The 24,509-nt window shown below is 46.1% G+C and overlaps 1 long non-coding RNA gene across 1 annotated transcript; it reads right to left on the bottom strand.

Annotated features, from left to right (window-relative positions):
* Positions 1-401: 401 nt before the first annotated feature.
* LOC116969484 lies at positions 402-14,306 on the bottom strand. Its single transcript, XR_004410781.1, has 3 exons — positions 14,148-14,306; positions 1,310-1,312; positions 402-438 (listed from the first exon to the last, which is right to left on the bottom strand). It is a non-coding gene; the product is annotated as an uncharacterized LOC116969484 (long non-coding RNA).
* Between the last annotated feature and the right edge of the window lie 10,203 nt (positions 14,307-24,509).

The following is a 24,509-nucleotide window of genomic DNA, read 5'->3' on the forward strand; positions in this document are numbered from 1 at the left end:
GCCCTTATTGTTGTTATGCTTTGCATATGAGCACAAGGGGATATGATCAGTGAATCTACAGTTTCTACAAAAATGATGCTATGGTTTACAGTCAGGAAATAATTATTGGTTGCAAGATGATATTGATCACTTGGGGAAAATGGCTGAACAGGGGCAGGTAGAAGATAATGCTGACAATTGTAAGGTGATGTTTTTTACACAGAGAGTGATGAATCTGTGGAATTCTCTGCCACAGAAGGTAGTTGAGGCCAGTTCAATGGCTATATTTAAGAGGGAGTTAGATGTGGCCCTTGGGGCTAAAGGGATCAGGGGGTATGGAGAGAAGGCAGGTACGGGATACTGAGTTGGAGTTTTCAGCCATGATCATATTGAATGGCGGTGCAGGCTCGAAGGGCCGAAGGGCCGAATGGCCTACTCCTGCACCTATTTTCTATGTTTCTATGTACGTTGGAAGGACAAACAACCACAGGTCGTTCACAATTTGTAAGCTTACGTATAGTTATGATAGGTAAAGGGAATATGGGGAGCCATTGGAGAGGGTGCAGGCGGGGACAGAATGCTGCCCAGTTTAGACGTTATAGGATGTAAGAGGTTTGACGGAGTTGCCTCTTTAATCTGTAACTCAAATCTCACTATCACCTGGGACCCATTGCGCTCTAAATGACAGCTTATAATGGCAAACAGAAAGATTCGTCTCAACAAGCAGTCTTGACTTTATCAAAGAAGTCCGTTACTTCAAGGCCTTAACAGTACATACTGCGAAACACTGAGAGTACCAGGCGTGTACAATGATTCAAAGCATCTACAGATTGTATATATCCGGTGACAAAATGGTTACACGCGGATTGTTTATAATAATGAATCAGTGATCAATGTTTCCGGTAATATTCCTGTATTGACCGCTGCCACCACAGCACAATCATATTTATTCTTCCACAGTGTTATCTTTATTCTTCGAATAACCCGGTGCCATTTCTGCATCCAACATTCAAAGTATTTATCCCTCGTCATCCAACGTTTTGAACGGTCACTTTGCGAGCGAGTCGATGTATTTTACTTCGGAGTGACGTGAGTGATTCCGTGAAGAGCCCGCTCAGCACGCATGCGCGCCATTACGTTCAGCAGTTCCGACAGCGGCGCAACGGGAGTCAGGTAAGCTCTGAGGTCGGGTTTTTCTTTCACATGGAGCCTTCTGCTTTCAGGCAGAGAAGAAAGGCTCTAGAACAAACCTGTCTCCCGCTCGACTCCACGGAGGAGCGTTCCATCTGGTGGGGGGGGGGGGGGGGGGATTTAATGGTCAACAAACTACCAACTACTCGACAAGTAACAGAGTAATTGGGAAAATGGTAGCAACAGTTTCCGGCTACATAATTCGGACCTTTGCACCAAAAACGACATACAGGTCATTATGATCGTTTCATGAAGTTACCCACTGAAGCAATATCAGAACTACAGTGGTGGGCAAAAAACGTTTGGCATAGTTTACAGCCCTATTATCATCACTAACCCTATGTTAGTTATCCAAACAGATGCCAGTGCTCAAGGCTGGGGAGCAACTAACTCTATATCTAGCACAGATAATAGATGGACTAACCCGGAGTCATCATTACCACTTACACTGGGCATTAATTATCTAGAGATGGGTGACTTTTATGGTTTAAAGCATATGCATAAATATGCATCACTTGCATGTACGGTTACAAATAGATAAAAACTACGGTGGTAGCCTACATTAACCATATGGACGGCATAAAATCGGTATCATGCGACAAGTTGGTCAACACAATTTGGCAATGGTGTGTCGAAAGACATATTAGGCTATCAGCAACTTACCTACCAGGTAAGCTAAATACAGTGGCAGACACCAGGTCACGTAAATGTAATGACAACATCGAATGGATGTTAAAACCCCCCCAAAAAATAAACAAATAAATAAAAAAATTCGCAAAGGTTATCAAGCAATATGGCACGCCAGATATCGATTTATTTGCACCAAGGTTAAATCACCAGGTACCTATGTATGTCGCTTGGGAACCAGACCCTGAGGCAGCAGCGGTAGGTGCGTTCGAGCTGGATTGGGGAAATTCTTCTTCTATGCATTTCCTCCCTTCTGCCTCATCAGTCGGGGACTACGCACAATACAAATGGACTCTGCTTCAGTTATTTTGATAGTACCCGACCCGATTGGTTCCCAATACTCAATGACATGGTTGTTAAAACTCCGATGGTATTCCCCAGTGACCCAGAGTTAGTAACACCCAGTGTCGGGCACAAGCCACCCATGCCATGAAAAAATCTAATTCCTGGGTTGCAGATTCTGCACAAACCACTTCTGGGACTGGGATTATCAGAACAAACCGTCGACACCATGTCAGCATCGAAATGGGAGAAGTACTGCTTGGATACAGCGATCTCCTACTCAACCGCTACAGTTACCAACGTACTGGAATTCCTGGCGAACCTTCACCACGATGAAAGACTCAGCTACAGAGCCATCAACACAGCTAGAAGTGCCCTGCCTGTCTATTTAAAACCAGCTCCAGGTCAACAGGCCATGGGGTCCCACCCGCTGGTTGTCAAATTAATGAAGGGTATTTACAACTCTAACCCCCTAGACCAAGGTACACCCATACATGGGATGTCAGTGTGGTCCTGACATACCTCAGGGGATGGCCACCAGCCAGATCTCTCAACCTGGAACAATCTATGCTCAAAACACTCATGTTGATGGCACTTGTATCTGCACAGAAAGTCCAGTCACTGCACATATTGCGAATGGACAGCATGCTCACAGCTCCAGACCAGATCTCTGTCGTTATCCAGGGACTGATCAAACAGAGCAGCCCAGGAACACCTAATCCAGTCGTGGAATTCCGGGCTTACCCGCCAGAACCACGGTTATGTGCCATGACCCACCTACTATCCTACATAGACACAACCAAAATATTCGAGGGAGATGAAAAGCCTTGTGGGTCAGTCATAAAACCTTATGGTCGGGTGACGAGCCAAACCATTGCGAGATGGCTCAAGCAGGTGCTAAAAACTGCTGGGATAAACACTAACATGTACAAATGTTATTCCACCAGGGCAGCATCCACGTCGACGGCTAAAAGAATGGACGTGCCTATAGATCCACATCCTGGCTACAGGAGGATGGTGGGGGGAAAGACCGTTCAGAAATTTCATAATAAGCCGTTGGCAAAACCTGTTTTATTTGCAGGAAAGGTTGTACAGACTGCAAATATTTAATTTATGTCCAGGGGAGCAATTTAATTTATTTGTTGTTATTGTTAAAAAAAAATACCATTGTGTTTTTCTACAAACAGATTCATTGCTTGATTACGATAACACACTTCCTCCCTCAAAGACTTCGGCAGTGCGTGAAGTAATAACTGTTACACGGTTTGAAATCACAGAGCTTTGAAGTCTTCACGGAATCACTCACGTGACTCCGAAGTAAAATAGTAAAATTAAACGAGAACTTACCAGTTTGAAGTTTGGTCTGCATTTTATGAGGAGTTACGATGAGTGCCCTCCGCTCCCACCCTCATTAATATGGATCAAACTGATAAACGGATGTCTCCTTATCTTTATTATGTTTACTTCAATAACTGTGTCTCTCTGTGATTCCACACCGTTGCTTTGAAGTATAGCGCGCAGACGTGCTGAGCGGGCTCTTCACGTAATCCCTCATCGTAACTTCTCATAAAATACAGATCAAACTTCAAACTGGTAAATTCTCGTTTAATCTTACTATTTCCTTCTTTACGGTCTCTGTAAATTGCCCATCGTGTGTAGGGGGCGGATGCGGATGTACTGTAGCACAGAACGTGTGAATGGGTGATCTATGGCGTGGACTCAATGGTACCATTTACATCAGTGGTTCTTAATCTGGGGGGTCGGGACCCCCATGGGGGGTCGTTTGGGGCTTTACCGGGGGGATAGCAAGTGGTCATAAATAACATCCATTTGTTGAGCCCATTTTTAGGAACCAATGAAAGGTACAAACCGCATAAAGCATTTTGTTCGCAAATGCGCGTACGTACGCCAAATGTTAAAAACCGCTGCCTCGTTTACTCATTTAATCAGCACTCCTCTCCCTCAGAAAGCTTCCGAACGTTTTCGATACTAGACTTATCCCTGCTATTGTACTTGTATAACGATATCACATTTGCTGTTTTCAAGCTATCCTGAACATAGACAGCGCCAAGGAAATCATGAACATGGCTATCAGGTTACCAACGATCGTCTCTCCTCACCTGATCCGGGGGACCTATCCAAGTTTCAACCTGCGATGATATTTGACGCCCCCATAATTAATGTCACATGGTCTAGTATTTCACTGCGAGCCGTGCTATTTCTGGAATAGTTCTCTTCCCCGCAGTGAGTTCAGGTGGAGGGTATTTCTACGAGGTTATTTCCATAATCAACCACGTCAAGGATCGCCACATTCTGGCTAGTTATGCTCTTGCTGTAATAAATGTATTAATAGGAATGTGGGATTTCACGTGACCGCATCATTTTAAATGATCCATTTGTGATCCATTGTTGTTTCACTTCCGGTGTATTTTATGATTTCCTGTACTTGCAGAAATAGACAAATGGGTCCAGTGTAGATGGGGGCACGTTTGGCAATGATGTGGCTGAAGGCCTCTATTCTCTGCTGCACGATGCTATGTAATCTCCAGCCCCCCCCCCCCCCCCCACCCCACCCCCGCTCCCCCCCCCCCCCCCCCCCCCAGGAGCGAGCTGCATACACAGCACCCCTTGTTAGAATCGAATCCAAACATCTGGCTCTGTGAGCCAACTGCTCTTGCACCAAAGGTCACCATCCACAGTAGTATGAAGTTACCGGATATGGCCAGCAAGGGAATGATGTCGGTTCTGCACCTCTTGATCAGCGCCGCTCTCGGCATTTTTGTCCCGCCGGAGACCGCTCCGCACTCTATTGGAGTGTTTAATGTGTGTGCTTGTCAGGGCGTTGAGGAACATAATCAGTAAAATAGATACAACTGGTGTTACAATGGTATCGATCACTGAATATGCTGCCCCTATCGGTGTGGTGTAGACATCTGATGCTACCCAACAGTACCAAGCCACGTTGTCAATTATATACAGAGGTGCGAGGTAAATATACACTGGAACATTTTGAATAATACTTAATATACACGTTACTGTTATCACCACAGCCGCAGTTTTCTCAGTGCAATATTTAGCTCGTAACCTCTGATTACAAATAGTGACAAATCGATCGAAGGTGAAAGTCACCGTTAGCCAGAGCAATCAATTGAAATACAATTAAACAAAATACGTAGCTTACAGGTATGTGGTAAGTTGAGGAAAGAATACGGATAATAGGCACCTGACATCTCTGAAAGAATTACCTCGAAGATCAGAACCATTAGATCAGCTACTGCCATGGATACCAGGTAGCGGGTGATACATTTGGAGAGACCACACTTTCCCCGGGAGAGAATGACGATTGCCAACAGGTTAGCTGTAGAAAAGAGGAAATTAAAACCAATGACCATCTTTCAATGTTGCAGGAGCATGTTAATTTGACACATCATCGTTCGAAAGTGAGTGGATTATTTGATATTGTATCTCGCATCGAGGTGATCGGCAGGGGAATGGCCACCCGGACATTCCTCGGTATCAATCACAGACTAATTTCAGGATGCGCATGGGAATGGTGCATCCAAATAACGCCTCTGTTAACCTGACCGGAATTACTTCATAAGGCGTACAATTTTTACCACCGTTTTCCCTCAAAGGAAATTGACAGCAGTAACGCTGCTTCCTGTTTAGCTCCAGCGTCGCAGGATCGATACTGATTACTATTATTGTTTGTGTGGAATTTGCACCTTTTACCCGTGTTCACGTTGGCATGCCTGCGTGACTGATTGTTTGATTCAATGCCTATCCTGCCTTTCGATGCCTCGCCTTCAATGAATTCCATTCAATGCCTTGTCTTGCTTTCAATGCTCAGTCTTGCCTTCCCATCAATGTCTTCCCTTAACTTCAATGGATTGCATTCAATGTCTTGCTTTGCCTTGTCTTCAATGCCATGCCATTAATGACTTGCCTTGCAGTTAATGCATTGCCTTCGATGCCTCCCCTTGCGTTGCCGTCAAAGCCTTGCCATCAAATCCTGTCTTTAATGCTTTACCTTAAATACCTTGCCTTACCTTGCCTTTGATTGATTGATTGATTGATTGATTAATTGATTGATTGATTGATTGATTGATTGATTGATTGATTGATTGATTGATTGATTGATTGATTGATTGATTGATTGATTGATTGATTGATTGATTGATTGATTGATTGATTGATTGATTGATTGATTGATTGATTGATTGATTGATTGACCTAGGCTGTCCGATCATTTATAACCCGTTCATACCAGTTCCAGAGCAGTGGAAGAAATTACAGAATCCAGTTTACCGTCAAACCAGGACGGGTTGAACGACGGCACCAGAGCTCCAGGATCTTTAGGATGCGGGAGAAACTAGACCTGATGGATGAATCAACGTTGTCCCGAGGAAAATGTACAAACTCCACCCGGAAACGTTGGAGGTCAGGATCAAACCCGGGTCACTGATACTGTCAAACAGAAGCACGAGCGTTTGTCCTTGGATGGACCTCCGATGTCCTTCTACTTTTGCGAAATTCTGCTGGCTGGTCGGATACTCATACGTTGTCTGCAGTGAATCGGCCTCTGGCAGAAACTTTAGGGAAATTGAGAAGTGCATGTGTAAACGAACATCAGCCGATGAATCCAATCACAGTTGGTCACGACACACGCTAGATGGGCCGAACCTGCCGCCTTCTATATCGGAGGGGCTCTGTTCGCCTAACTCGATATCAGTCCGCTCCGATTTGGCGATGGAGACTTGTCACAGTCCTGAGTTTGTGAACAGCGCCAATGGAAACAGAAACATCTGCACCAGCTGCGCATTGGTGTCACACAACATCTACGGGCAAATATAAATTACTGGGCGACCGACAGAACCGGTAAATATGAGGCCATTAGCAGATACCCCTTGGCAAGGGGTCGTCTATATCTCCTTGAGAGGGACATGGATAGATTAATTGCTCATGTCTAATAACACGATGAGCCATTTCCGATCACAGGACATAGAACATTTGTATAATATAGAAGATAGATCGCCTGCAGAGACCAACCCGGTCTGTGTGAATCTTACACGTTCTGCATGTGCCCGCATCAGTTTCCTCCAGGTGTTACTGAATCTTCCCTCATCCGGAATACCTGCGGGTTTGTAGGTAATTTCGACCCGTACACATTGTCCCTCACGCGCAAGGAGTGAATGAGACACAGGGTTAACATAGAATAAACGTGCTTGTGTACATGGCACTGGATTTACCGGCCATAGATTAAAGCGATTGTGTATTTTAGATGTTCAAGAAGAAACTGCAGATGCTGGAAGATCGAAGGTACACAAAAATGCTGGAGACACTCAGCGGGTGCAGCAGCATCTATGGAGCGAAGGAAATAGGCGACGTTTCGGGCCGAAACCCTTCTTCAGACTGATGGGGGGTGGGGGGGAGATGGAAGGAAAAAGGGAGGAGAAGGAGCCCGAGGGAGGGGGATGGGAGGAGACAGCTAGAGGGTTAAGGAAGGGGAGGAGACAGCAAGTGCTATCAAAATTGGGAGAATTCAATGTTCATGCCATCCGGACGCAAGCACCCCAGGCGGAATATGAGGTGCTGTTCCTCAAGTGTCCGGTGTTGTTCACTCTGGCAATGGAGGAGACCCAGGACAGAGAGGTCGGATTGCGAATGGGAGGGGGAGTTAAAGTGCTGAGCCACGGGGAGTTCAAGTAGGTTATTGCGGACTGAGCGGAGGTGTTCGGCGTTTCCAACCTCCTCTTAGTCTCCCCGATGTAAATCAGCTGACATCTAGAGCAGCGGATGCAGTAGATGAGGTTGGAGGAGATACAGGTGAACCTTTGTCGCACCTGGAACGAATGCTTGGGTCCTTGAATGGAGTCGAGGGGGGAGGTGAAGGGACAGGTGTTGCATTTCTTGCGGTTGCAACGGAAAGTGCCCGGGGAGGGGTTGGTACGGGAGAGAAGGGAAGAATTGACAAGGGAGTTGCGGAGGGAGCGGTCTTTGCGGAAGGCAGACATAGGGGGAGATGGGAAGATGTGGCGAGTGGTGGGGTCACGTTGGAGGTGGCGGAAATGGCGGAGGATTATTTGTTGTATTTGCCGGCTGGTGGGGTGAAATGTGAGGACTAGGGGGACTCTGCCCTTGTTGCGAGTGCGGGGATGGGGAGAGAGAGCAGTGGTGCGGGGTATGGATGAGACCCTGGTACGAGCCTCATCTATGGTGGCGGAGGGGAATCCCCGTTCCCTGAAGAACGAGGACATTTCCGATGCCCTGGTGTGGGACGTCTCATCCTGGGAACAGATGCGGCGTAGACGGAGGAATTGGGAGTAGGGGATGGAGTCTTTACAGGGGGAAGGGTGGGAAGACGTGTAGTCCAGATAGCCATGTGAGTCAGTTGGTTTGTAGTGTACTAGCACGTCTATTTTTAACAGTAAGGCAGAGACGGCGAAATATCGGCAGCCAATTATAAAACGCTTACCAGGAACACCAATGGTGACAAGGATAGGGTAGAACACGTGTTCTACCTGGTTGACGACCGGCCCGTACATGACCAGGGATAATTCACGTTTCCTACCCATGGTATGACAGGTCGCTTGCTTTTAAAGATAACATGCTTTTAACGACTCGTTAAGTTGCTTTTAACATATTCTCCAGAGAAACCCTACGATGCCTAATCAGAGAAAATGAATTGAGATTAGTGACAGTCAAATAAAGTTAGCAACATCATGTCTGCTACTTCTAATTATGGAATTGCTTAATACTTGCCAGCAGAGTTGGTTAATCTCTAAAATGGGGACTATATGGTAGAATATAGATATAGTTGTAAGTAATGATTGGTATTCTACACACTTCCATTTCTATTTGCATTCTCAGTTCCTTGCAGCAAAGTAACGTTTGTTGCCGATAATCATCAGCACCAAGCCAAGTTGTTAATTGTATATAGCGGTACGAGGGAAATATACACTGGAATGTACACGTTAATGTTATCACCAGAAGCCGCAGTTTTCTCAGTGCAATATTTTGATCGTAAAGTCTAATTACAAATAGTGATAAATCGATCGAAGGTGAAATACACAGTTAGCCAGACAGAGCAATCAATGGAAATGTAATTAAACAAAATACGAAGATTACAAATAAGAGATAAGTTGAGGAACGTGCACGGAAAATATGCAGCCGATATTTCAAAGAGAATTACCTAGAAAATAATAACATTATATCAGCTACGCCCATGGATACCAGGTGGAGGCTGATTGATTGATTGATTGATTGATTGATTGATTGATTGATTGATTGATTGATTGATTGATTGATTGATTGATTGATTGATTGATTGGTTTGACGGAGTTGTCTCTTTAAACAGTAACACAAATCTCACTATCACCTGCGACCCACTTGCACTCTGATTGACAGCTCATAATGGCAGACAGAAAGATTCGTCTCAACGAGCAGTCTTGACTTTATCAAAGAAGTGCTTTACTTCAAGGCCATAACAGTACATACTGCGAAACACTGAGAGCACCAGGCGTGTATAATGATTCAAAGCACCTTCAGATTGTATATGTCCGGTGACATAATGGTTACACGTGGATTGTTTATAATAATGAATCAGTGATCAACGTATACTGGCCGTCTTCCAGTATTGACCACTTCCACCACTCCAGCGTAATCTGTCATCTTCCCTAGAGTTATCTATGGTCTTAGAAAATAACCCAGTCCCATTTTTTCATAGAAAATTCTGCATCCACCATTCGAAGTATTTAAGCTTCGTCATCCAACGTTTTGAACTGTCACTGTGCGAGCGAGTCGATGGATTTCCGTAAGTTTGTGGTCTCTATAAAGTGTCCATCATATGCCGGGGGCGGATGCGGAAGTACTGTAGCACATAACTAGTGTGAATTGGTTATCGACTGCGTGGACTCCGTGGTGTCGTTTATATGCGACATATTTCAACCAACACTCCTCTCCCTCAGACCGTTTTAGATAACTTCCCCATCACTGATACTAGACTTATCCGTGCTATTGCACTTTCATAAATATATCATATTTGCCATTCTCCAGTTATTCGAGCATTGACATCGCCAAAGAAAACATGAACATGGCTATCAGGTTCCCAACGAAAGGGACCCGTTGATCCCTAGTCTTTGTTTCCTGTCTGCCAACCACTTCTCGATCCATGTCAGCACTCTACCCCCAATACCACGTGCCCACTAATATCCTATGTGGGACCTTATCAAATGCTTTCTGAAAGTCCTGGTACACTACATCCACTGGCTCTCCCTTGTCCATTTTCCTAGTTACATCTTCAAAAAATTCCAGAAGATTAGTCAAGCATGATTTCCCCTTCGTAAATTCATGCTGACTCGGACCGATCCTGTTACTGCAATCCAAATTTTCAGCTATCTCATCTTTTATAATTGACTCCAGCATCTTCCCCACCACCGATGTCAGGCTAACTGGTCTATAATTCCCCGTTTTCTCTCTCCCGCCTTACTTAAAAAGTGGAATGACATTAGCTACCCTCCAATCCGCAGGAACTGATCCTGAGTCTATAGAACATTTGAATATTATCACAAATGCATCCACGATTTCTAGTGCCACTTCCTTAAGTACCCTGGGATGCAGACCATCGGGCCCTGGGGGATTTATCAGCCTTCAATCCCATCAGTCTATCCAACCCCATTTCCTGCCTAATGTGGATTTCCTTCAGTTCCTCTGTTACCCCAGATCCTCTGGCCACTATTATATCAGGAAAACACAGAAACATATACATTAGGGGCAGGAGTAGGCCATTCGGCCCTTCGATCCTGCACCGCCATTCAATATGATCATGGCTGAACATCCAACTCAGTATCCCGTACCTGCCTTCTCTCCATACCCCCTGATCCCTTTAGCCACAAGGGCCACATCTAACTCCCTCTTAAATATAGCCAATGAACTGGCCTCAACTACCTTCTGTGGCAGAGAATTCCAGAGATTCACCACTCTCTGTGTGATTGTTTGTGTCCTCCTTAGTGATGACAGATCCAAAGTACCTGTTGAACTCATCTGCCATTTCATTGTTCCCCATAACAAATTCACCCTTTTCGGTCTTCAATGGTCCAGCTTTGGTCTTAACTAATTTTTTCCTCTTCACATACCTAAATAAGACTTTACTATCCTGCTTTATATTCTTGGCTAGCTTACCCTCGCACCTCATCTTTTCTCCCCGTATTGTCTTTTTAGTTATCTTCTGTTGTTCTTTAAACATTACCCAATCCTCTTGCTTCCCGCTCATCTTTGCTACGTTGTACTTCTTTGCTTTAATTCGTATACTGTCCCTGACATCCCTTGTCAGCCATGGTCGTCCCTTTCTCCGCTTGGAATCTTTCTTCCTCCTAGGAATGAACTGATCCTGCACCTTCTGTATTACTCCTAGAAACACCTGCCATTGTTGTTCCACTGTCATCCCTGCTAGTGTATCTTTCCAGTCAACTTTGGCCAGCTCCCTCATGGCCCCACAGTCTCCTTTATTCAGCTGCAACATCGACACCTCCGATCTACTCTTCTTCCTCTCCTATTGTAGGTTAAACCTGACCATGTTATGGCCACTGCCTCCTATTGGCTAATTAACCTCGAGGTCCTTTATCAAATCCGGTTCATTACATAACATTAAATGCAGAATTGCATTCTCTCCGGTAGGCTCCAATACAAGCTGTTCAAAGAATCCACCACGAAGGCACTCTACAAAGTCCCTTTCTAGGGGTCCAGTACCAACCTGATTTTCCCAGTCTACCTGCATGTTGAAATCTCCCATAACAACCACAACATTACTTTTACTACATGCCTATTTTAACTCCTGATTCCACTTGCGCCCCATGTCCAGGCTACTGTTTGGGGGGCTGTAGATTAGTCCAATTAAGGTATTTTTACCCTTACTATTCCTTAGTTCTATCCATACTGACTCCACATCTCCTGTTTCAATGTCAACCCTTGCAAGAGACTGCATTTCATTCCTCACCAACAGGGCAACCCCACCCCCTCTGCCCACCTGTCTGTATTTTCGATAGGAGGTATACCCTTGAATATTCAGTTCCCAGCTCTGGCCCTCTTGCAGCCATGTCTCAGTAATTCCCACATGCTAGGCTGCTCTGGAACGTTGGATCGCATGGGACCCAAGGAGGTATAGCTGAATGGATATCAAATTTGCCACATGGAAGGACAGAGAGTGATGTTGGAAGGTTGCTTCTCAGGCGGGAGGACAGTGGCTAGTGGTGTGCCTCAGGGTTCGGTGCTGGGACAGTTACTCTTTGTCATCTATTCCAATGATTTGGATGAGAAGATACAGGGCAAGGATAGCAAGTTTGCGGATGATATAAAAGTGGATCGTTTTGCAGATAGTGAATATGGTTGTGAAAGTTTGCAGCAGGATCTGGATCGATTGGCCAGGTGGGCTGAGGAATGATTGATGGAATTTAATACATAGAAATGTGAGGTGTTGCATTTTGGGACGTCTAACAAGAGCAGGACTTACACAGCGAATGGTCGGCCTCTGATAAGTGTTGTGGAGCAGGGGGATCCAGGAGTGCAGTTCCTTGAAGGTCGAGTTGCAGGTCGATCAGGTGGTCACAAAGGTTTTGGCACGTTACATTTCATCAGTCACAGTATTGAGTATAGAAACATAGAAACATAGACAATAGGTGCAGGAGTAGAGGCCATTCAACCCTTCGAGCTTGCACCGCCATTCAATATCATCATGGCTGATCATCCAACTCAGTATCCCATCCCTGCCTTCGCTCCATACCCCCTGATCCCTTTAGCCACAAGGGCCACATCTAACTCCCTCTTAAATATAGCCAATGAACTGGCCTCAACTACCTTCTGTGGCAGATAATTCCACAGATTCACCACTTTCTGTGTAAACAATTATTTTCTCATCTCGGTCCTAAAAGACTTCCCTCTTATCCTTAAACTGTGACCCCTAGTTCTGGACTTCCCCAACATCGGGAATAATCTTCCTGCATCTAGCCTGTCCAATCCCTTAAGAATTGTGTAAGTTTCTATAAGATCCCCCCTGAATCTTCTAAATTCTAGCGTGTACAAGCCGAGCCTATCCAGTCTTTCTTCATATGAAAGTCCTGCCATCCCAGGGATCAGTCTGGTGAACATTCTCTGTATTCCCTCTATGGCAAGAATGTATTTCCTCAGATTAGGAGATCAAAACTGTACGTAATACTCCAGGTGTGGTTTCACCAAGACCCTGTACAACTGCAGTAGAACCTCCCTGCTCTTATACTCAAATCCGTTTGCTATCAATGCTAAGATACCATTTGCTTTTTTCACTGCCTGCAGCACCTGCATGCCTACTTTCAATGACTGGTGTGCCATGATACCCAGGTCTCGTTGCATCTCCCCTTTTCCTAATCGGCAACCATTCAGATAATAGTCTAGTTTCCTGTTTTTGCCACCAAAGTGGATAACCTCACATTTATCCACATTATGCTGCATCTGCCATGCATTTTCCCACTCACCCAACCTATCCAAGTCACCTTGCAGGCTCCTAGCATCCTCCTCACAGCTAACACTGCCCCCAGCTTCGTGTCATACGCAAACTTGGAGATGTTGCATTCAATTCCCTCATCCAGATCACTAATATATATTGTAAATAGCTGGGGTCCCAGCACTGAGTCTTGCGGTACCCCACTTGTCACTGCCTGCCATTCTGAAAAGGACCCGTTTACTCCTACTCTTTGCTTCCTGTCTGCCAGTCAGTTCTCTATTCACATCAATACTGAACCCCCAATACCGTGTGCTTTAAATTTGCATACTAATCTCTTATGTGGGACCTTGTCGAAAGCCTTCTGAAAGTCCAGATATAACACATTCGCTGGTTCTCCCTTATCCACTCTACTAGGTACATCCTCGAAAAATTCTATAAGGTTCGTCAGACATGATTTACCTTTCATAAATCCATGCTGACTTTGGCCAATGATTTCACCACTTTCCAAATGTGCTGCTATCCCATCTTTAATAACTGACTCAAGGAGTTTCCCCACCACCGATGTTAGACTAACTGGTCAGTAATTCCCCGTGTTCTATCTCGCTCTCTTTTTAAAAAGTGGGGTTACATTAGCTACCCACCAGTCCTCAGGAACTACTCCAGAATCTAAAGAGTTTTGAAAAATTATCACTAATGCAGAAGTTGCGAGGTCATGTTGCAGTTGTATGTTCGTTGATGAGACCGCAATTAGAATAGTGTGTTCAGGTCTCGGCACCGCTATAGGAAATATGTTGTCAAACTTGAAGGTGAAGGGAAAATATTTAATGGGAATGTGACAGGTAACCTTTTCACACAAAGTGTGTTGGATGTTTGGAACAAACTGCGAGCTGAGGTAGTTGAGGCTGGTTCCATTCCAGCGTTTATGTAAATGTTAGGCATGTACATGGATAGGACAGGTTTGCAGGGACATGGACCAAGCGCAGGAAGGTGGAGGTAGTGTACCTGGGACATGTTGGCCGGTGTGGTAAAGTTGGAAAGTAGGGCCTGTTTCCACCTTGTTTCCACACCTACGATAAGCAGCGACGGGCAATATGGTGGTGGTGGCCGGTGGCGGCCGGTGGCGGCGACATCTTCGTGGTACCGGCGGATGAGTGAGACTAGATCTATGTTATCTCACTGCCTCGCCCAATCCTTAAACACCAGGAGCAATGTTCACACGTCAATATCCTGCAAAACTCATACATCTATGGAATGTGAGATCAAACCGACATGCAGATAACATTCAGACGGCACTGCATGTTAGAATCAAACACGGGCATCCGGCGCCATGAGCCAACAACTCTACCACCGCGCCACTAAATGTCGCCTTGACCTTTCGTAATAATAAAATTGGTTAATTGCGAGCATGCTGTATGTCAGGACGTTACTGTATCTGAGAAGGGTCCCGACCCCCTAACGTCACCTATTTATAGACATTTACAAAATGCTGGATCACCCAGCTGATCAGCAGCATCTCTTGCGAACATGAATAGGCGACTTTTCGGTTCCGAAACCTTGTTCAGTTTGATGAAGCTTTCCGTCCAGAAATATTCAACTATCTATGTTGTCGAGAGATGCTGCCCGACCTGGCGAATTTCTTCAACATCTTCGGTATAAATCAGCTACTGCAGTTCCTTGTTATTACGTCAGTTACCTATCTTCCCCACATACGCTGCCTGACCCGCAGAGGTAGTCCAGCATATTGTGCACTCTTTACGTAAACAAACATCTGCAGGTACTTGGGTTAAATTACAATGAATTATCCGTCGCTCAATTACATGCAGATTCAATTCTAGCAAGATATCTATCCTGACAATTGCTATTCTGTGTCACGTGTTGTAGTTGACAGAAAATGCCATCATTCTGCAAATCTGCCTATCCATGATGTGCCTGCAGGCTCCTCCTTGCGATCCTGCCGTCTGATGCTGTGTGGATTTCCCATGGTCTCCCTGCCACCTCTCGTGGCTAGCTAATCTATTCCACGTCCTAACGGCTCAATTAGTGACTGAGTAAATTGCCTCAGTCATTTGAGTTCAATTCAAATGGATATGTTGAAAGTGTAGGAAGGAACAGTAGATACTGGTTTAAATGCAAGATAGACATAAAAATCTGGAGTAATTCAGAGGGATTGGCAGCATCTCTGGAGAGAAGGAATAGGTGGCGTTTCGGGTCGAGACACTTCATCATACAGGGTCTCGACCCGAAACGTCACCCATTCCTTCTCTCCTTAGACGTCGCCTGTCCCGCTGAGTTACCGCAGCTTTATGTATCTATCTTCGGATCCATTGAATGGGCGTGCGTAGGTTAATTGCTGAAGGGATTATCCTGATGTGGATGGTATTGAGTGGAAGGTACTAACGGCCGTTCGGACAGTAAGATGCAATGACACAATTTTAAAGAAGCCGTAATTTCGAAAGGAAATTTCAGATTTACCGTGCAATTAAAGACACTTTATTGATTTGGAAATTAAAATGAATATGCTCTTAAACACAGTTTTAAATTCCACCCTGAATTTTTTCTGGGACACCCCATAAATAAAGGTGTTGGTGCAAGCACCCAGAGCCCTCAGCATGTATCCGGATAGTTCTGCAATGGTGAATGGGTCGTTGTAATCTGATCCTAAAAGATGAACGTCTAGGAAATTTACACTCATGAAACACACGAAGGTCACCATCCACAGTAGTATGAAGTTACCGGATATGGCCAGCAATAGAATGATGGACTTCTTTCGATTCTCCACCTCCTGATCTGACCCGCTATCAGCCTTTTTGTCATGTCGGAGACCTCTCCTCACTCTATTAGCGTGTATAATGTGTTTGATTGTCAGGGCGTTGAGAAGAATAATCAGTAACATTGGTATAACCGGGGTTAGAATGGTTTCGAACACAGAAAGTGCAGCCCATATCGGAGTGGTGTAGACGTCTGATGCTACCCAACAGTACCAAGCCACGTTGTCAATTATGTATAGAGGTACGAGGAAAATATATAAAGGAATATTTTGAATGATACTTAAGATGCACGTTACTGCTATCACCCAAGCTGCAGTTTTCTCAGTGCAATATTTAGCTCGTAAATTCTGATTACAAATAGTGACAAATCGATCGAACGTGAAAGTCACCGTTAGCCAGACAGAGCAATCAATGGAAATACAATTAAACAAAATACGCAGCCTACAAATGTGATATAGGTTGAGGAAGGAATGCGAAGAATTGTCAGCAGCAATTTCGGAGAGGATTACCTCGAAGATCAGAACCATTAGATCAGCTGCGGCCATGGATACCAGGTAGCGGGTGATACATTTGGAGAGTCCACACTTTCCTCTGGAGAGAATGACGATTGCCAACAGGTTTGCTGTAGAAAAGACGCAATTAAAATGACCATCTTGGATTGTTCAAAGGGCATGTTACTTTGACACTTCTTGTAACGAACGTGAGTGGATTATTTGATTCTATATCAGATCGAGATGTTCGGCACAGATGTCTACAGCGAGAGGAATGGCCGTATCAATCGCAGAATGATTTCAGGATGCGCATGTGATTGCAAATGTTGCATTCAAATAACGCCTCTGTTTACCATCATCTCCTGCCCAATTTGCTTTACAAGACGTACAATTATTACCATCATTTCCCCTCAAAGCAAATGGACAGCAAATGGCTGCTTCCCGATAGCTCCAGCGTCCCAGGTTCGATACTGATTGCTGGAATTGTTTGTGTGGAGTTTGCACCTTCTCCATGTGTTTACGTTGGTTCAATGCCTTGCCTTCCCTTCAATGCCGTGTCTTGCCTTTGAATTAAATACCATGCATTGCTATTGAATTCCATTTAGAATGCTGCTGGTGTCCTTCTACCGCTGCTCCATCGAGAGTGTGCTGGCGTACTGTATAATCACATGGTATGCCAGCTGCTCTGCAGCGGACAGGAGAGCCCTTCAAAGGGTCATCAACACCGCACAAAACATCACTGGCTGCCCACTGACCTCCCTGAAGGACATCTTCAGCTCTCGCTGCCTTGGCAGGGCAGCCAACATCCTGAAGGACCCTTCGCGCCCTGGAAACAACATGTTCCACCTGCTGCCCACTGGAAGACGGTACAGGTCTTTCAAAACGCGCACAAAAACTCAGAGACAGCTTCTACCCCATAGCCATACGTGAACTTAACAATGCAAAATAAGAAATAACACTCGCATTCAACTGAATGGTTCTAACTCACAAGCACCTTAAAACATCCTGAATGTACTTAACCATTTGCACTACTATATTACTGTATATAACTGTACAACACCGAATACCTCATAATGGCAAATTAGTGGCAAAAATTATCTGTAATTTTTTTATGTGTATATATTTTTACCTTTTCTTATATATTTACAATTGTTCTTGTGAATCGCACCGTTGGATTGACTTTTAAATTTCGTTGTACCATGTGCAATGACAATAAAGAGATTCATTCATTCATTCATTTATTAATGCCGTGCTTTGCTTTCAATGCCTTGCCTTGCCTTGCTTTCAAAGCCCTGCCTCCCCTCCCCTGATGTCAATGGATTGCATTGAATGCTTTGATTTGCTTTGCCTTCAATGCATGCGATCAATGACTTATCTTGACTCTAATGCATTGGCTTCGATGCCTTCCCGTGCGTTGGTCAAAGCCTTGCCAACAACGCCTGCCTTGCTTTCCATTCAATGCATTACCTTACGGTACTTTTGATCGATTGACTGATAGATACAGCATGATAACAGTTCCCCGGCACACCGACCTCCCGATCATTTATCACTCGTTGTCACCAGTTCCATTTTTCCAACAATCGCATCCACTCCCTGCACAGTGGAAGCAATGACAGAATCCAGTTTACCAACACGGGTTGTGTTAGAAAACTACAACTATTGGATTTTTGGGATGCGGCGGAAACTAGAGCTGACGGATAAATCAACCTGGTCCCGAGGACAACGTACAAACACCACCCGGGAAACGCTGGAGGTCAAGATCACTCCCGGTATCAGTCGCTGTGATTCACAAACACAAGCCCGGAGCTCCGGTGTCCTTCTACATGCGGATACTAATCCAGAAACGTTGCCGGCACAGCATTGGCCTCTGGCAGAAAAGTTGGGGAAATTTGGAAGATCATGTGATAAGCAAACTCAGCCATTGATTCCAATTGCAGTTGGATGCGACACAAACTAGATGGGCCGAACCTGCCGCCTTCAATATTGTAGGGGCTGAATTCACCTAATTCGCTATCAGTTCACTTCTATTTGGCGATGGAAAATTACTACAGTCCTGGTTCTGTGAACATTGTCAATGGATTCAGAAACGTGTGGACCAGCTACATATTGATATCACACAACAACTGCGGCACATGTTAATTAGTGGTCAACTGACAGAACCCGTGAATATGAGGCCATCAGCAGATGTGCCGTGGCAGGGGATCGTCTATATCTCCTTGGGATGAAAATCGATAGATTCATTGCTCATGTCTAATAACATGACGATAGCCATTTCCGATCACAGGACATGGCACACTCAGGGTCATGGAACATAGATCGCCAGCAGAGACCAACACGGTCTGTGTGAATCTTACACGTTCTGCATGTCCCCGTGTCAGTTTCCTCCATGTGGTACCGATTCTTCCCTGATCCGGAATACGTGCGGGTTTGTAGGTAAACACGGTCCGGAAAAATGGCCCTTCGTGCGCAAGGAGTGAATGAGAAGCTGGGATAACTTGAACTAATCTGCCTGTCTACACCGCACTGGAACTGCTCGCCATAGATGCGATTGTGTATTTTAAATTTTAGGTGTCAATAATTATGTCAGTTACTCAAGCAATAATTAATAGCACATCTATGTTTAACAGTAAAGTCTAGACGGCGAAATATCGTCAGAAAAATATCAATGGGTTACCAGGAACACCAATGATGACAAGGATAGGGTAGAACACGTTCTCGATCTGGTTGACGACCGGACCGTTCATGGCCACAGATAATCGCCGTTTCCTGCCAGTGGTATGTGACAGGTCGCTTGCTTTTTAACCCTAGTAGCAAATTCTCCAGAGACCGACATGGCGCCAAATCAAGGCAATTTAATTGAGATTAGCGTCAGTCATGTAAACAAACAATGTTAGCCAGATCACGTTTGCTGCTTCTAATTATATAATTGCGTAATAACTGCCAGCAGAGTTGGTTATTCTCTACAATAGGGAGTATTATTATGTTATAGAATAGAGAGATATTTGTAAGTGATGATTCCTATTCTATTTGAATTCTCAGTTCCCACAGTAGAGTAATGGTGAATTATTTATCCACACCCATGTGCTGATCTAAAAGTCGCTTGCTGTTACTTTTACATTTGCTGCCACGACCATCCCCAACATCACGTTCCAGGCACTCGTCACACTCTGTACAAAAACCTGCTCGCGTACATCCTTTAAACTCTGACCATTTCACCTTAACTATATGCCCTACAATCTCCTCCACCGTGGAGAACGTTTCTGACCTGCTATCCCATCAATGGCTCTCGTACCGTTGTATTACCAAGTCTCATTTAAACCCTCGGCATTCCAGATGAAACATTCTAACTTTGTCCTTGTTCTTCTGGTGCTCAAAGCAGTCCAATCCAGGAACAGTCTGTTGAATCTATTCTGTAATCACTCTGAAGCTTTCAAACTCATTGCTGTAAGTGGGCGAGGAGAACTGCACATAATCCTGAACATATGACCTGCCCAAAGTGTTATCGGCCAGTATCAAAAAATTCTGACTTTTGTATTCAAAGCCCTACTAATGAAGGCAAGCATACTAAAGGTCTTCGGTACCATTCTGGCTACCTATATTACTCCTTTTTGGGAACTATCGATTTCGACCATACGTTCATTCCACACACCAGAACTGTTAACCCTCATTCCACCAACATTTCAATTCTCCTTACATTGAACTCCCAAAGTGCAAAACCTTCCAGTCGCTGGGAGAAAAATCGCCTGCAGTTTATTGAATCTTGGGGAGGAGGTAGAAACGGACTGTGCAGGTCTTGGCGGAGGGGGGGGGGGGGGGGGGTTACCCGGACGTGGCGTCGAAGGACGAGAAGCCGAAGCAAAGAAGTGGAAGCCAAATAACCGAACGGAAACGAAGCTGAAACGCCAAATAGACGAAAGCCTACGCCGCTCAATCCATCTGGAGGACATCCAGCACTTCCGGTATATGTTATTGATGTAAGAAACATTGGCTGTGCAGATATCGTAATTTAAAATATTGGGAATTATCGCGTTTGCTCACTACATTTCATCAGCAGTAAAGCATTATTTGTGTTTTTTCTTGATTTCTTTGGTATCTAAAAAGTATCAGAAGTGATCAATCTGGCTGTAAACTTTTCTTCAGATGCGTTTTCATTTTGAATGTAAAAACCCACGGGAACCATGGGCGATTAAAAAAAATTACAGCCAAATTTATCACCATTGAAACTTTTTAGATATCAAAGAAATTAAGAAAAAACACAAATAATGCCATAGTTGATGAAATGCAGTGAGCAAACGGCCAATGTTAGCCAAGCACTCAGTCTGTTGTTGTCCCTTCAGCTCTTACTTCTATCTACCGTCATTTCTCCTCACTTTTGGAATTCTGAAGTAGGCTAAATGTCTCACACGCTTTTCCCGATTTCCATAATTATTTGCCGCCCAAAATTTGACATTTTCGGCGTGTTTTAACGGGACCGCTACGCTGGAAACAACGGTAAGTGCCTACCTGCAGTACATCGCGTGTAATCCATTTAGAGTAGCGTAGCAACAGTACGGGTCAGGGGTCGTGACCCGACTGCCGTGAAACCTCCCACGGCCGTGGTCGTGGGAGAGTGGGGGCTGTCCCGAGAGATGCGCTCCTTCGGCCGCTTACAAGTTGGTGCTCTGGTTCAGATTGCCCAGTCAGCTATGGCCTGTGTGGGAAAATGACCCCCACCCTCCCGTCCTCTACGGCCAGTGATGTGAAGGACGCGGGGGTCTGGACCAATCGCTGTCAAGTCACGCCCCCCTCGGCGACGTGATGTCATTTATTTGAATTTTCTGCAGAGCGGGCATTCTGTGAGTTGGTTTGTAGGCGACGCAGTCTTTCGGTGAGTTGGTGTTTCGGTAGAGCGGACTTTCGGTGACTTTGCTTTGAGGCGTCCCATCCTTTCGGTTAGTTGGCTTTAAGGCGTCCCGCACTTTCGGTTAGTTAGCTTTTTGAGGCGTCCCACCCTGTCGTTTAATTGACATATCGGCTTCGTACGCTTTCGGGTATTTGACGTATCGGCTTCGTTTCCTTTCGGTTATTTGGCTTCCAGTTCTTTGCTTCGGCTTCTCGTCCTTCGACGCCACGTCCGCGCACGGAGCAAAAGGAAGCTACAGATTGTTGGTTATTGAGTAGAGCTACTACTCGTGTAAAAAGCTGTAATTAAGTCTGGCTGTGGCACCATTGACAGTCCGGAGTCGCCTTCCAGAGGAAAGTGATTCAATGAGTTTGTGGCCAGGGTGAGAGGGGTCAAGTTGATCTTACCTGTTCGGTTCCTGGCCCTTGCAGTGTACAGTTCTTCAATGGGAAGAAGGTTGCAGCCAATACTCTTCTCAGCTGATCGGACGATTCGCTGCAGCCTCCGGATGTCGTGCTTGAGCCAAATGAAACCATGATGGAGAAGGTGAGTTCTGACTCTACGATGGCCGTGTAGAATTGGAACATCATTGCCTGTGGCAGATTGTGCTACCTAATCTGCCGCAGGGAGTACATCCTCTGTTGTGCCTTTTTGACTGTGGAGTCGATGGTGGCCCCCCATTTAATGTCCTTGGAGATGATGGTCCCCAGGAGCTTAAAATACTCCACAGATGTGGCAGCGGTGTTGTAGATGGTGAGTGTGGTGAGGGGACGGGGAGCTTTCCTAATGTCTACACTGTCTGAAGAGCATTGCGCTCCAGTTGTTGCGATGGCACCAGGACGCCAGATGTGTCACTTCCTGTCTGTAGGCAGATTCCTCCTCATCGTGAGTCAGTCCAATCAGGGTTGTGTTGTCCGAAAACTTGCGAAGCTGGACAGAGAAGTCAGTGGAGGTGCAGTTATTGGTGTAGAGAAAGTAGAGGAGATGAGAGAGTATGCGGTGCTCCTATGCTGAGGGTTTGCGGATCCGAGATGTGCTTTCCCAGCTTCACATGCTGCTTCCTGTCTGTCAGAGTGGACCAGGCACAGTCAACTCGGAAAGTTTGGAGTGAAGTTGCTGTGGCACAATGGTGTTGAATGCAGAGCTAAAATCAACAAACAAAATCCTCGCATAGGTCCCCCGGCGATCTAGGTGCGATCAAAATGCCATCTACCCATAGCGTACCGAGCTGCATATTGCCTTCTTGAAAATTGGAATAGCGACCATTGTTTAGCTTACCCTTACAAGTAGCCGAAAAGGAGCAAACTATTCAAATGTCATCTTCCATTTCTCAGTTTGTCGTCAACTTCGGAGTCTACTTGTCAGAATAAAATACATTTTAAACGTTGATTTATTCTTCTACACTTGCGCAGACTGTCCCTGCAATTGTAATGCAATTTTATTGTTTCACAAGTCTAAGTGGGACCCGTTGGGTCCCAGTTACACGGGAGGCCTGGTCCCCCAACACAACCCATTTCCCAACGAAATATTCCACCACACACCCATAACCCCTACCTGCGCTGGCGCGGCTCATTTCCCCTCATCCCACCCACTTCTCTTCATGGGAGGTGAGGTGGGGGGGGGGGGGGGAGCAGTGGGGTGTTTGGCGGGGGTGGTGTGGAATGGGAGGGGTGATGGGATGTGAGTGGACGGGGAAGTGTAGGAGGAGGGCCGTGGGTGGTGTTGGAGGAGCAGCGGTGTGGGGGAGACGGGGGTAAGGGCGGTGGGGTGTGTGTATATGGGCGGGATGGGGTGTGTGGGCGGTGGGAGGGGAGAATGGGGGCGGAAGTGTGTGATTGAGGGTGCGAGGAGTGGGTTTGGGGGGTTGTGGGGTGGGCGCGTGGGAGCGTGGGAGCCAGGGGTGTGGGAGCTGGATGGGGTTTCAGGGAGCGTGGGGGGGGGGGGGTTTGGGTGCGGATGATTGTGGGGGCCGGGGCGGTGTGGCGGCGGGTTCCTGAGGGAGTGTTGAAGGGGGAGGGTAAGAGTGGGCGTGGAGGAGTTGTGGGGATAGAGGTGTATGGGCGGGGGCGTGTTGTGGGGGAGAAGGTGTGAGGGCGGGGGGTGGGGGCGATGTGGGGATAGAGGCGTGTGTGGAGGATGGGAAGAGGGGAGGAGTGAGATCGGATAAATGGCGGGAAAGATCCATGGGGTAGAAGGCGATATCACGGGGAGAGGGGGAGGGGCCAGCGAGGGGTCCAGAGGGGGTACTGGCTGGAATTTACGGTGCGATGGGGATTCACAGCGGGCGCTGGTCGTTGGTCGTTCTCCTCTGCCAGGATCAGAGTCTCTGCTTTCCCTTTGGCGACATTTCCGACTCCGGGCTGGGCTCGATATCCTACCCTGGGCTGGGCTGGGTATTCGACGCTGGGCTTTGACCTGTCTCTTAATCTCGGCTGGGTATCCGCCGCTGGGCTGGGTATCCGCCGCTGGGCTGGGTATCCGCCGCTGGGCTGGGTATCCGACGTCGGGCTGCTTGGGGCTGGGTTGCTTGGGGGGATGGGCTGATTGGGGCTGGGGTGCTTGGGAAAATTGTGTCCTGTTTGAAACTTCGGCCGGCCATCCTCAGCTCCAGTAATGACGCGATGGCGCAGGAAGGGGCGTACCGTCCCGGTGAGCGACAGGGGAACAGACGAATCCGCACGGCGCTGAACGGCAGGAGTAAAGAGATCGTTCTGCTCACGCGCGGTTTTTAAGAATTTGTAAACCTCGCAAACTTT

The sequence above is a fragment of the Amblyraja radiata genome, unplaced genomic scaffold (genome assembly GCF_010909765.2).
Source record: "Amblyraja radiata isolate CabotCenter1 unplaced genomic scaffold, sAmbRad1.1.pri S62, whole genome shotgun sequence".
NCBI lineage: Eukaryota > Metazoa > Chordata > Chondrichthyes > Rajiformes > Rajidae > Amblyraja > Amblyraja radiata.